Below are 14,113 nucleotides of genomic sequence, written 5' to 3' on the forward strand. Positions count from 1 at the left end.
TTTAATAAATAAATGGTATGACACGCGAGTCTGTTTGGGGATGGTAAATATCATGCATTAGGAATAAACTTTGTATTTAGCGAGCCTTGGCGAGCTAAATACATAGTGTTTATTCCTAATACAGGATATTTACCATCCCCAAACACACAAGCGTGATAACCTCTTTATCATATAATGTCATTCTTTAATTCTGTGCTTGAAAATTGCTTTCCCTATGTCACAAACATCACCGAAACATTGCGAGTTTCCTGGAATGCGCACATTAATATTTATTACGTCACAGGGTAAGTGATGTGTCAGTCGGACAGCGACAGTTGCCAATATAGTTCCAACTGAAATCTGTTTCTTATAAAGTGGCGAAGCAACATATACGCAAAACAACAATTGTTTTTACTTTCCTTTAGCGACAATCCATCGGTCTGTCCGCTAGAGTGACTGCCCTTTTTCAAATGGACGTCACGGCCACGTTCAGACGTTGTTTACAGTCGGGCTGTCCTGTCATAAAGTTAAGCAACAATTTCCCGTTTCCGCAACCATCAATGTGTTTGCTGACACCTATGCATTGAACATCAGGGTCTCTAATCTGCTGTTTGTGTACAGTGACTCTATCATTTAATTCCATGCCGGTTTCACTGATGTAGTTTTCGCAGCATCCCAAACATCTCATAACATACACCACATCTTTGATGTTCAATGTATAGGTGTCAGCAAACACATTGATGATTGCGGAAATGGGAAATTTACCATTTTTCCGTTTTATAAATTGTATACAAGTAACAAGCAGCTGAGACTGGAAAAAGAACAAATCTTTATCCAATTGATGAAACCCAAATTGAACTCTAGAATGTATTATAGATTTCTCATTTCAATCGTAAATGTTACACTGTTACTTTACAAATACTGTATATTTTAATTCAAATGTCTCCCAATAATTGTTAAATTACTTGGTGTCGTCACTGGAGTGTGAAATACATTATGACATCACAGTTGTAATTTATGACGTCATCATAAGTATGATGTCATATTATATGTCATTGTCAGTTACACTGAAGCTGTCATGAGACAGCGAAAGTACTATGTCTGAAACTGATATAAAGAAGATGATGGACTAACGTGGACTTTATTATTTTATTATATATATATATATATATAAAAATATATATCATGAAAAATCGAGATACAGCACCTTACAAATCACGCACCGTATCGCATGGAGTGAATCGCGATGCATCGGTGTCCCAGGATATCGTTTCAGCCCTATTGAGTGAGTGAGTGAGTGAGTTGGGTTTAACGCTGCTTTTAACAGTATTCCAGTTATATCACGGCGTGTCAGCTTAATGTGGGAGGAAAGGCCGAAGTGATGCAGGTCTCAGACCTTTACCACTTCGGTGAAACCCACGAGCACGGGTATGGTGCTGACAGACCTAGAAACATAATCGGGGTGAACCGGGATTCGAACCCACAATCATAGGTTTCTGGCGTGTCCAGGGGACGCAACTCTGCACAGTAAATCGCGGCGCCTTAGACGACTGGGCCACCCGTGCCCCCCTTCAGCCCTATTGATTTCCACATCTTCAGTAGTGTCATACAGTTAACATAAACGTCTTTGGTGAGCACTCTGATTTCCCTCTTCCAAAATGGTACAGAAAGGATATAAATTCAGCTGATAGATCAAGGAAATAGATTTTGATTGCACAACTGGGACCCATTGGAGCGAGTGGCCGAGTGTTGGTCCGAGATTCAAAGCGTGGCGCTAATTGACTTTTTAAGTTTTCTTACAGTTGACCTGTGTACTGAATTACCAAAAGTTGAAGAAATTTTAAGGATCTTGAAAATTGGTGCTATCTTGTTTACACAAGAGCAGGAACATGCTGTTAAAGGGGCACTAATCTCTGGCTTCTTCTCGGCTGTCTTGCACTGGCCGCTAGGACTCACTAGCTGCCGTGAGTTGATTTGCTCGCTAACGCAACTGAGCGTGACAAGAGACTAGGCTACCGTCTGCAAGGACAGCTAAATAAACTTGGAAGCAATATTTGTTTTACTCTTTTTTTTAACACTGATTGATTACCCGTGATCTATAAAGATTTCGACAAAGAGCACATGTTAATTAATTTCTTCAGCCTAAACAAACAGACAAAAAGAACAATGTAAGCTCATCGGATGTCGTTATTTGGAAATACCCCTGATGGTAGTTGTTTAATGATAAAAAAAATGTATCCCTGCAGTGAAAGCATTTTCGGATTTTGGATTGCGTGGATAATACGATTACTACTCCCTTGTTGTCATCCATGTTTTCTGGTATTACACTCGTGTATTTGTTGTCATTCAATTAATGCTCAGTTAATGAATTTATTACAGGTACAATTAGTGGTAACACCACTCAGATTACCTGATAAAGGTTCCCATTTGGCATTTCTTGTGTCTGGGGTAACTATTCAATCTTAATCCAGGTTTGAAGTGAGGTGAAATGTGTGTTATGTAATATGTTCTCAGCTGACCTTTGAGACTTGAGACCTATGTGAAACAACGGAAACATACTATCAGTTGATCAGTTGAGAAACGGGCATGGTTTATAATAACCCGAAAAGATATATATATTTTAAAATATTTGATTATTACAGATATACGTGACATCGAATAAGTTTCTCTGTACATCTGCAGACGTGTGGGATATTGTTCCTTTATGTGGATATTCACTGATACATTCCTCGAACGAGGAAGCTGCCTAAAATTATACATATAACTTTGGTAGGTTGTAATTATGATATTTGCATTTTGTTTTCAATTATTTACTGTAGCATTGAACAGAATCATTCTTGTTCCTCTATGTCTTGGTTGGGAAGTTTTTCGATGCGCGATAGACGTTGTTTTCACAAGTATTTTCCTTTGTAAGCATGTATATGTTACAGTCAATGTGTAAAATGTGATTCACTCAGGCAATTTATAAATTGTCTAAATATTTCAGTCATTTTACAAATTGACTGAAAAATCTGTTCTTTTATCTAACAGATTGACTAAAAATAAGTAAGACGGTCAAAAGGGCTTAAAAACATCCCCATAGATTAATTATGCTATGGTTGGTTGGTTGGTTTGTTTGTTGTTTAACGCCGCACTTAGCAATATTCCAGCTATATGACGGCGGTCTCTAAATAATCGAGTCTGGACCAAACAATCCAGTGATTGATATCATGAGCATCGATCCACGCAATTTGGATCGATGACATGTATCAACCAAGTCAGCGAGCCTGACCACCCGATCCTGTTAGTTGCCTTTTACGACAAGCATAGTCACCTTTTACGGCAAGCATGGGTTGCTGAAGACCTATTCTACCCCGGAATCTTCAAGGGGCTAATTATGCTATGAGTAGAAGCCAAACAATATAGAAATGAACTTTTAATCCTAACTTTTTCAGTCACTTTGTGATGATATTAAACATAAAAATGTTTGGAATTCGCCATCATAATAATAGTGATGGACATATTTTTCAGTCAATTTGTAAAATAACTGAATAATTAGGCGTTTAATAAATTTCCTAAGTAAATATTTTGCACATTTTGATAGTAAAAATATAACCACTATAAAATAAGCAATGCACAGGTGAAATATTTACTTTGTGTTGCAAGTCAAAATAGTGTAAACGAAAATTGCACAATTACCAAGCAAGTGACTAATCAAAACACCTTCACAATTACCAATGCTACCCACAAAGATACCTACATTTCCCTATTATTTCCAAAACTGTATTTCATTTTGTTGATCAATGTGACCATACACCCTTATACTATCAATAAAAGTGACGCTTACGAATGGTGCAGCATGGGTCGCAAACTTGTCTAGATTTCTGCTACATCATCCGGGTACTCACAGGGGAAAAAGAATAACAACCAATCCCAAGGAATTGCGTCAGATCAGTGCCCTTTTAGCCCTCTTGGTGCCACGTCCCTTTTCAAATGTGATTTATGATGTCAAACACTGAGTGCACAAACTCAAAAATATTACCATCATCACCCTTATCATCTCAGCTTTAAAAAGGTGAAAGTCATATTTTATACAATGCTACGGATTGCGAATTAAGGTGAGATTTTTCTGCCATGTTGAACTTTATGCAAATGATCAGACCACCAATTTGAAAAAGAAATCTGATCAAACTGGACAGAAAGATTTACTTTCCCCCACTGTGCCACTGACGTAAGACTACTAACGTTTAGTCCGCAACAGATGTTTCTTGTTCAAGTGTTGCATATGTTTATCGAATGTGGGTCATGGTGATTTAGCACGGCGCTAGAGACGAAACAACAGGGCAGATTGTCTTTCTGTTCATGATGCTGATTTACAGAAAATATTCAAATCAAAGATATGGAAAGACAGCTATCATCGTTAATATTAAGGTGATATAGCATATGTTTATGTGCAGGAAGTCCATGATCAAAACCTTAACAATGAATGGCCAAGCCCAAAGTGATCAACAGGGCATGTTCGCATCATACCTGTGCCGCGATTACTTGTCTAACGGTTGTCCTACATGCTAGCCCGTATAGACAAATAACTGCTAGTTTTTTCATATGTACTGACTAAGAGTCATGTGTGATTGCTCAAACTACCTTAAGTGTGAATGACTTGCCCTAAATGTTTCACATTTTGTCGCAAAAGCAATCTCATTAAAATCAGATCTTGGTTCTCGCTATCGCTAAACAAAGATCTAAGGACAACCCATTACGGGTCACGTCAGAACGACCTTTCATCAAACCAATCAGAGAGTCACTTACCAGATCATGAAAGTGACAGTCGGAATGTGTTTTCTGATCATGCAACCACGAAATAATATTTAACACAGGGTATTCTGAACGACAGTTACGGGTTTTATGATTATATCCATACAATCTAGGCCATCTATAAGCCATTCCAGAATGTTCTTCTTATCAGTTTTAAATTTTTTAATCGAGAATAGGTCAAAATATGTGTCGAAGCGTAGTCGCCAGTTTGAAACTAGTGTCGTAAAGCTCGAGAAAGCTGCCTTCTGATTGGCTCATGTCGATTTCTTGTCAGTCATTTCATTGGTCGGTCAAAATTAACTAAAGGTCATTCTGAAATGACCCGTAATGGGATGTCCTCAGATCTTTGTTTAGCGGTAGCGTAAACTAAAATCTGATTTTAATGAGAGATTTTAATAAGGAGATTTCAAAAGTGTGGCCATGACATGTAACGTGAGACAACACCATATTGTAAACAAATTGTGTCAAGGCCGGTTTCACATGTGGTAACTCAGGCCCCCGTTTCTTTCGATGGTAAACACGACAAAAGCATAATACAACTACTGAAAACATCAATATAGCATTTTGCATTTGGGTTAACCGCTTATGGATACGATGTACTGTAAAGTTTGATTTCAATTTTGTTTTTCCTTTCATTGAAACTGTGATAATGGTGCTGTGATTGGTTTGCTGAAACAGTATTTTCAGTGAGTCTAATGTACATGGTACATGCTGTGATTGTACAAGATAATTGATAACCAATTGTGTATGCACAGTTATCATCAAATACACATTACTAATCTCCTCAGAAAATGGAATATATTATGACACGACAGCTCGTATTTCCAACATTCTGCCATGGATATTTGATCTAATTAATAATAGATTTACAAATTATTGAGTGAGTGAGTGAGTTTGGTTTTACGTCGCTATTAGCAATATTCCAGCAATATCACGGTGGGGGACACCAGAAATGGGCTTCACACATTGTACCCATGTCGGGAATCGAACCCGGGTCTTTAGCATGACGGGCGAACGCTTTACCCACAAGGCTACCTCACCGCCCCACAAATTATTGAGGTACACTGTACTCTCGATTAACGTATGATAATATATTGCAAGTCTTTAACTCTTATTTGATATGTTATCTGAAATGTCAGCAATGAGTAAACTTTATTTTTTTCGTAACAATCTACACTTTTATTCGAATAGGCTAATAAAGACGGGCAGTGATTTCCCGCGGTTGTGAATTTGTTGTCTGGACAGGTGCTCGTGATTTGACCTCACGTGTTGTGACGTGGATGACGTCACATGAAAAAGCTGTTCTAATGTTGTGGTAGCATACGGACACATGTGGTTTCATTTTCCAAAAAACAATATTCTCTTTGACTGAACTAGAACGTATATCTTGTACATCACGATTGGAAAATGAGATCACTTGACTAACACTGTTAGAATATTTGGCGCAGTTTTCTAATTCTGGTATGTTGACTTGTGCTTTTCATATCTGTTTGAAGGCTTGGAATTCCAAGAAAATAATGTCCATTTAGTTGAGTAAGGGAATGGAATGTTTTACAGTGAGAAAGCTGTAAAAATTGATCCAATATTAAACCTAGATTTTTTATATTTTAGCTTCACCTATTAGAATCTTGAATGGTTCAATTCATAACATCAACAGTAAAGTAACTGTCATTCGTATTGTGATATAATCTTTGAAACCGTCTGCGTATGAACTAATCATGACCACTTCTGTCAATTTTGTTTTGACATCAAAAACACAGACAATTTAATCTGGATTTGTTATCGGTAGATATAACTCACGGAAAATTCTCAATGTGTACTTCGATATAAGTGTCACATGTCTATCACCGTTAGGATATGTACTTTCCAATGATATGAATTATTGGGACATTTAGATTTCTAACAAGGGTGCTTACTTGACTTTACTTGCCACATTCGGGTGCTTCCATATTACAATTATGTAGAAACTTATAATACCAGCAATGGCTAGGCAGTGGTTAGATCTTTTGGATTTATTGACTTTAGATGCTGTTGGAAAGACAATCAACTCGAGTTGCATGTTATACAATTTGGTTACACTGTGTGAAGAAATAAGAACATTGTAACACTTTGGAATAATGTATACGTTTTTGAAACCGCGACGTCATCACAGTACGCGGCACTGAGCGGTATGCAGGCTGACTGACGTCCAGGCACCATGAGAGTTAACCCTCTGGATGCAGAGTTTTTTTCTGGTGCACATTTTCCTAAGATCGGAAAAGTGAAGGTTGTGTGAGAACTGCACTCTCGCGGCACAGGATATACCACTGGCTATAAAATTACGCAGAGGTGGAGAAAATTAAATTTCCTATTTGATGGTGTAAATTTAACTGCAAATATTAAACCGATTTAAAAAAAAAGACACTTCCAAGGGTTGTCCAAGAATTTATTCTGCGTTGAAAAACAGTAAATTTCTCCACTTTATATTGTACACCGATATCAGTACTGTGCAACGATTTTTTTTATTTAGAAGCTTTACGGAATCTGTGAGCGAACAAAATACTGCCTAATATCTGAAAGACATAACTATATATCAAATGGAGTTATATGCGTATGTATAACGAATTACATTCAATGCCAAAAATAGCATGCGGTAAATGATGAAAACTGATTTTTCTCTATGATGTCAAAAGGCGACAGAGAGGTTACACACGTACAAAGAAAAGGGGGCATAACTCCGCTATGCTTAGCACTAGTTTTTTGTAACTTGGTGAGAATTAGCTGTGTGTAAGGACAATATATTTTCGTGGTGTTTTGTTCACGAGGAACCAAACTATTCCAACATAAATATTAAAATTGAAACTGTATACGTTTTGTTATAAAAAACCAAGAGGAAATGATGAAATTGGACTTCATAAAAAAAGAGGTAATAGAGAAATGGATGGCCCCATCTAACCTATAACATAGTCCTTAGATTCCAACTTTCTCCTGTATGTGTAAGTGTAATTTGACTAATGTTGCACCATTATTAATGGAGCACTAGCCTTATCATCAAATGTAATGAAATACCAAAAAAATAACACCATTCTATTTGAAGTCATGGCTGTTTTTATGTCCTTGATAACGTCGGAGAAAGATGGCACTGGTGTTTTGATTAATACATATCTCCCCTAATTTTTGTTCATGGTATGGAAAATCTCGATGTGCAAAACGGAATTTGACGCTTTCTCGACACAACATACAATGACTGCTTTCACCAAGTACATAATGTCTTGAATATATAAACAATTAGATAGTTTATCGTGTATCTTCATTGGACAAGACACGCACCTGTTTGGCATCAATTTACGTAATGAAATACCCCAAAGAATATTTCAAAACAACCAAAATTATATTCAATATTGGACATATATTTGTTCATTATTATGTTATTATTTCTCTTCATCTCGTCTCAGAGTTACACAATAAAAGATGCGAAGACAGCTCTATTGATATAGAATTATCAGGATAATCGTATAAGGTTGAACCAACGGAGTACATGGCATGGCCCGGTTTTATTATTATAATTTTTACAATTCCTGGAGAAATAAAGTAAACGGTTTGATATCCTGTGATCACAATATTGAAAAAAGAATGAACCCATTGATTATATAATGCAAAACGAGAGGAATAATTCGTAAATTGTTTGTGACTAACACGCACCTGGCGAATCGTTAGATATCACTGTTCTGTGTATCAAATGACATAAAAAACAATTCCAAGACCAAGACAATTCTTTCAGAAATGTGTGCATATATTTTAATGAAAAATATTATCTATTTTGTTAAAGTAATATATTCAGTTTTAGTTATAAAATAATGAAACGGCTATTCATGGACATTGGTTATATGAACTTATAATATTGACTATTACACATCCCAAGAAATACGTATGTGCTGCAGTTACATTTACACTTCATCTTGTACCACTTGTCCAAAGGAAAGACATAGATCTATCGTATTCAAAGCTATAAACCTATCAATTCTTATGTAAACAATGTTAAAACAAACAGGAGATTATCAAAGGTTGGTTCATACATGTTGTGGCCTATATTTCCGTATGATATCATTTTGAACATTGAAAAATATCCAAAGTGAAATTAACTGTGTGGAAAAATGTATAAAAGATATGCAAAATCTACATCATAACTGAAACTGTAAACAGCATGATACAATGATCGTGTGCACCAAATATGTACAACAATGTTTACATATGACATCACTACCGGTGACAGACTTTTACAAAATGGCATGTTCACTGTCAACAGTACACAGGATTTTACGAGGGGACTTTCGTTGATTCAGGGATCGTATATATATAAATGTGACATGTAAGTAATCAGAAACATTCTGACAAGCTATGTACTGTTATTTGTTGTTATAGTTTTCATTGAAACCAATGGAAATTGTCAGAAATTCCGATAAATACCGTTGTCTTTGTGCGTGATTTTGCGTCAGTCATGGCATCATACAGAACGGTAACTTTGACAATTTCTGTTGAAAATATCAAATCATTGCAATGTACCTATTTTATATTCCCTAATTCTTCCTACTATTCTCTTCCCATGCATATTCTGAAAATGTTGAGCCAATATCTTGAACGAATAGACTAATGGATAGTTCGAAATAGGAGAAAATGCTACACTGTGTAAAATCTGAATTTTGCTTTGTTTACATTTCAAACAAGTGCAGTTTTTCAGGCACAGCGATCGTATTCACACCTAACTTATTTTGCTTGATTTCATCAAGGCACTTTGTATTGGTGACAAAGACCATTTGTCATTTGATTCTCAAATGTATGAGGAATTCAAGGATGTATGTATCGCAGCTAAGTTTGAAATATATGTGATGTTACAGGCGTCTCATAACCGATGTACGTGAAAAGTGATTTTGTAAACACTATCCAATATGGCGGAAAGTTCACTTCGGCATTCGTGTTTGCACATTTTCCAAAACATTCAAAAAGATTCTGGGATTATCGGCGACGTTTTGGAATGATCATTGGTGATTTGATAAAAAAACAGATTACCGTGATCACTAATATGCTATTTTTGAAATTCATTTCCACGAGTAAATATCCTTAATTTAGATTTCAAAACATGCTGTAAATAACGCCGTGAGTGGTGATTTGGTAATGTGTAAAAATGGCGACATTTACGATGTACCTTATTTTCAGAGGTCATTTTCAGTACTTTTGCTTGGCCTAGAATGCCAGTGGATGATATCACAGAACAGGGAATTTCCCACCTTATTCACAACTGTGAAGTGTATCTGTGTGGGTGATGTATTTTGAATTTTATTCAACTCCAAAGGGAGGGTTGTAGAGGAGGGACATATATGTCCCTGTGGCATCCAGGGGGTTAAAGCATATGCATAGAAATGTCAACAATGCCCATATTTGGGCATATATCAATATTCATGCACAAGCAGGTTTGCAACCGGTTTGTATGCTAACGAACAAAAGTTGTTACGTATTTACACTTAAATACATATCTAACGTGGTACCATGATACCAAAGAAAGTCCACTCATTTCGTAAAAATGGTATCTGTCAAGAATGAGTGTAGTTTTCTCTATGTAGCCTGCAACCTCGGGGTATCGCGGTACTTGTCATGTACAATAAACGGAACAAAATGCACTCACTAACCTTTGTGATTATTTCTGTTCTCTGTATCAGATATCATTTATTTTATCAAACAATGCATATTTTACTGATAAAAGTTAATTATTTACTTTAGTAGCTCCGAGTAAAAGCCGGGCCTCGCGGTCTGTTTGACAAGGGAGAGAACTCCATCGTATCACGGTACAGAGAAAACTTGTGTATGGAGGTCCGAATTGGACAAAAAGAGGACATAATTCTACCAACCACTTGGTATGATCATGCCAGACATCAGTGATTTGTCCAGACAAGTGCAAAGACAGCACAAGTAAAATTCTAAATGTGTTATCAGCAATAGGTATTTAATGCATTTTTACCGAAAAGTAAGAGAAAAATATTTTTATAAGTCAACAACAAAATATCAGAAATGATATTTTAAGATTGTCTAAAAAAAATTGGATGACAATAATTTGTCACAAAATGGAAAAATGTTAAAAGTCAACAATAAATATATAAAATGCACTCCTAGTATGCCCAAAGTATGTATTTATCTATTGATTACTAGTGAAGAACGTATTTCTTAGTTTGGCATTATGGCCCTTATGATCTCCCAATAGATTCTGGGCACAGAGCGGGAAAAAATGTGCGGACTACGTAACTTCCGTTACCTCATTAGTCGCCATCAATATGCAGATGATCTAGTTCAGGTCGATAGAGAAAGTTTACTTGGGGAACTGCGGGTTATATCGTTGGCCATTGATAGATGGGGGTAAGGCAATATTACAACAGATGCCAGAAATATGTATCAACGGTTTAATAACTCCTTACATACAGCAGACGGAACATTCCGAGGAAATTGAAATTGTTTACGAAGTGAGCACCTCCTGGTTACCGATTTGCATTAATAGACAGCCGATAAGAGGCGTGTCCCGCGTGAACTACCGGAAATCACAAATGCCGCGATACGATGAATGCCGCGGTGCCATGGGGTCCGAGTATACCGCTCGTATCATGCATACAACATGTGCCGTCAGTTTATGTCTGGACTGTCCGGGTCAACACACCTAGTGGGTTAATGAAGGGAAGATAGATTGAAAAAGACCGCCCATTAATACATTAATTTGCCAAGCGCGTTCGAGACCTTGCAGTGCTAATTGGATCTGAAAAAGTGTGCCCGGTAAAGTGCACTCCTCCCTTATACACTATCTAATCTAGTTTTAAAGTGTTATTGTATTTCTGGCTTTATGTTTTTAATCTAATCTGATTAATGTGTGAAAATTAAAGGCATGGAGGGCGGCATGGACAGCTGACGAACAGGTGAATTTATAAGGAAGAGAATATATGGATGTCAACTTCTTTATTATGAGGAACAAAACCTTTCGCTTACTCCTTCATCACCTGTGTTCCTCACAACGTTTCGGAGTATATCACCTGATGAAGGAGTAAGCATATACTCCCGAAACGTTGTGTTCCTCATAATAAAGAAGTTGACATCTATAAATTCTCTTCCTTATGTGTATCACTTCTAAATGCCTTTCAAAGACCTGAGGTGAATTTATGATTTGTATCCAGACTGACTTCCACACCAACTGGACTACCATGTGAATACAGAGCCCGATGGAACGGAGAACCCAACATGGAGAGGTTACCTTCTGTATCGCCCCTTGGTAGTTCCATGTGAAGGCATTGCAATAAATGGAAAAAGTGGTCTAAATTCGTATTCTTGGTTCACTTGTCAATAATCTGAGTATCAGCACGCCATCTTGTGTTGTGGTCGGACAGAGCAAGCTCCACACAGCGCACAGTGGTTGTTGCTAAAACGGCCCCGTGCCAAAATGGCCCCCAAAGAGTGGCAAAATCGGCTTGATATCATACCATTTATACATGTAGTCAATAGGGTTGGGACGGGTAACTAAGGTACCCGGGTCGGGTGGGTGCTAAGTAGGACCCGGGTACCCACAGTGATATATTGTTTAATGACAAAAATTATCTCCAACCCTGTGGTTAGACTACAAGTCACTAATGTTCGCATTTCTTTCTGACTATGCATCCATTCCTTCTGACTTTTCCTATTGTTGAATTTAGATATAACTTAAGTCAACTTCAGTGTATGCATGACCAGATCGTTTAATACATGTATCTAAATACGTTTTGCAAGTGCTTTGGTAAAGGAATTCCCAATCGGACATTTTGTATCTCTTGAGACCTACGGTGGGTAATAGGGGGTGGGTACCCGTTTAGTAAATTTGGACTCGTCCCAGCCCTAGTAGTCAAACGATTAAAAATCAATAATGAAGCATATTATTATGGGTTCGTACTGTACACAACAACAACTAGGCTGTTATGGGAATGACATAACTACCGTGAGTACCCTTCAGGAAGCTGCGGTATTGTAAGTAGGCCTATATTATACCTACGACACCTATTATATGCAGTAAGATGACCTATTATGGGGTTGATGGTGGCTTATTGTTTGAAAGAGTTTAATGCATTAGTGATACGTTTATGAATTCCTTATTTTGTTCACGCCCTTGCCTGGCTGAAACAAAGAAAGAGCCCTAGCTACAAGCTCCAGCGATTAGGAGGGACCGGCGTTCAACAAAAGGTTTACCATTATTAAAGTAACGCGAAATTTTCACTAGTCTTTTGTTCTGAATTCCAAAGCTCCACACAGATCCCTACCAAGAGAGATACAAAGCTGAGTCCAGCAAATGTATCACGAAATCCCTATCTCCAAAATAACCATAATCCTTATACAATCAAGGAAACATTCCTATTCATAGAACGTATTTGAGATATCGATGATCTAATATTGTTCAATAATGGTCAAATGTCCAATTTCCTTCCAATGATTTACCCACCTGAAACAGAAATAGAAGAGACCAATGAAAGCACCTCATCTATTGCAGTTACTTTGCTTGCCGTTTGAGGCGACTAACGGATCGGAGTGTCAGGCTAGCTGACTAGGTTGATGCATGTCATTGTATCCCAATTGCGTGGATCGATGCTCATGATGTCAATCACTGGATGATCTGGTCCAGACCGCCGTCAAGTAGCTAGAATATTGCTGAGTGCGGCGTTAATAAACAACAAACAAACAAAAATGTTTCACCTCATCTGTGAGACTAAACACCCTCCATAAGACCGTATGACAAGAGGGATGACTTCAACGTTCCAGCAGTCAGCTTTCCCTTCATGTGGAGCAATGTTTCACCAGCTCCAGTCTTGTAGTAGACACGTGGAGGACATTTAGAAATTTGTGGCATTAGAGACAAACATGATGCAGTTCCCTATTTTGACTTGTACCATATGTTCCCTTGTCAGATTATTGAAATGGATTTTGCCACTATTGTTAATTATTCTGATGATTGTATGTATCAAGTAAAACGCTCAATAAATTTCGTCAGTAGATTGTGGCCGTAGATACGATACCTTCAGCAGAATAGTTAAGAGTTTTCTCCCTACCATGGTTTTACTTTGATATGCACAACTGGGGGGCCCAGGGGACTCCTGATAGTTCTTTTTTGGGTTCTTACAGAAAATATATATTAGGGTCATGTTAAGCAGTGAAATTGTGTAGTGTTCTGTACTGTAAGATTTGATAAGTATGTGAATTGCAGGACCTCTGTATTTCTTTTCAAGAATTTGGTACATATTTAAAATTACTTTAATATGTCAAAAAATGTCAGATTTGTCCCTCCTTTTGAAGCAAAGGAAGTTGCCCC

Source organism: Haliotis rufescens, unplaced genomic scaffold (genome assembly GCF_023055435.1).
Source record: "Haliotis rufescens isolate VD_foot unplaced genomic scaffold, xgHalRufe1.0.p SCAF_1, whole genome shotgun sequence".
NCBI lineage: Eukaryota > Metazoa > Mollusca > Gastropoda > Lepetellida > Haliotidae > Haliotis > Haliotis rufescens.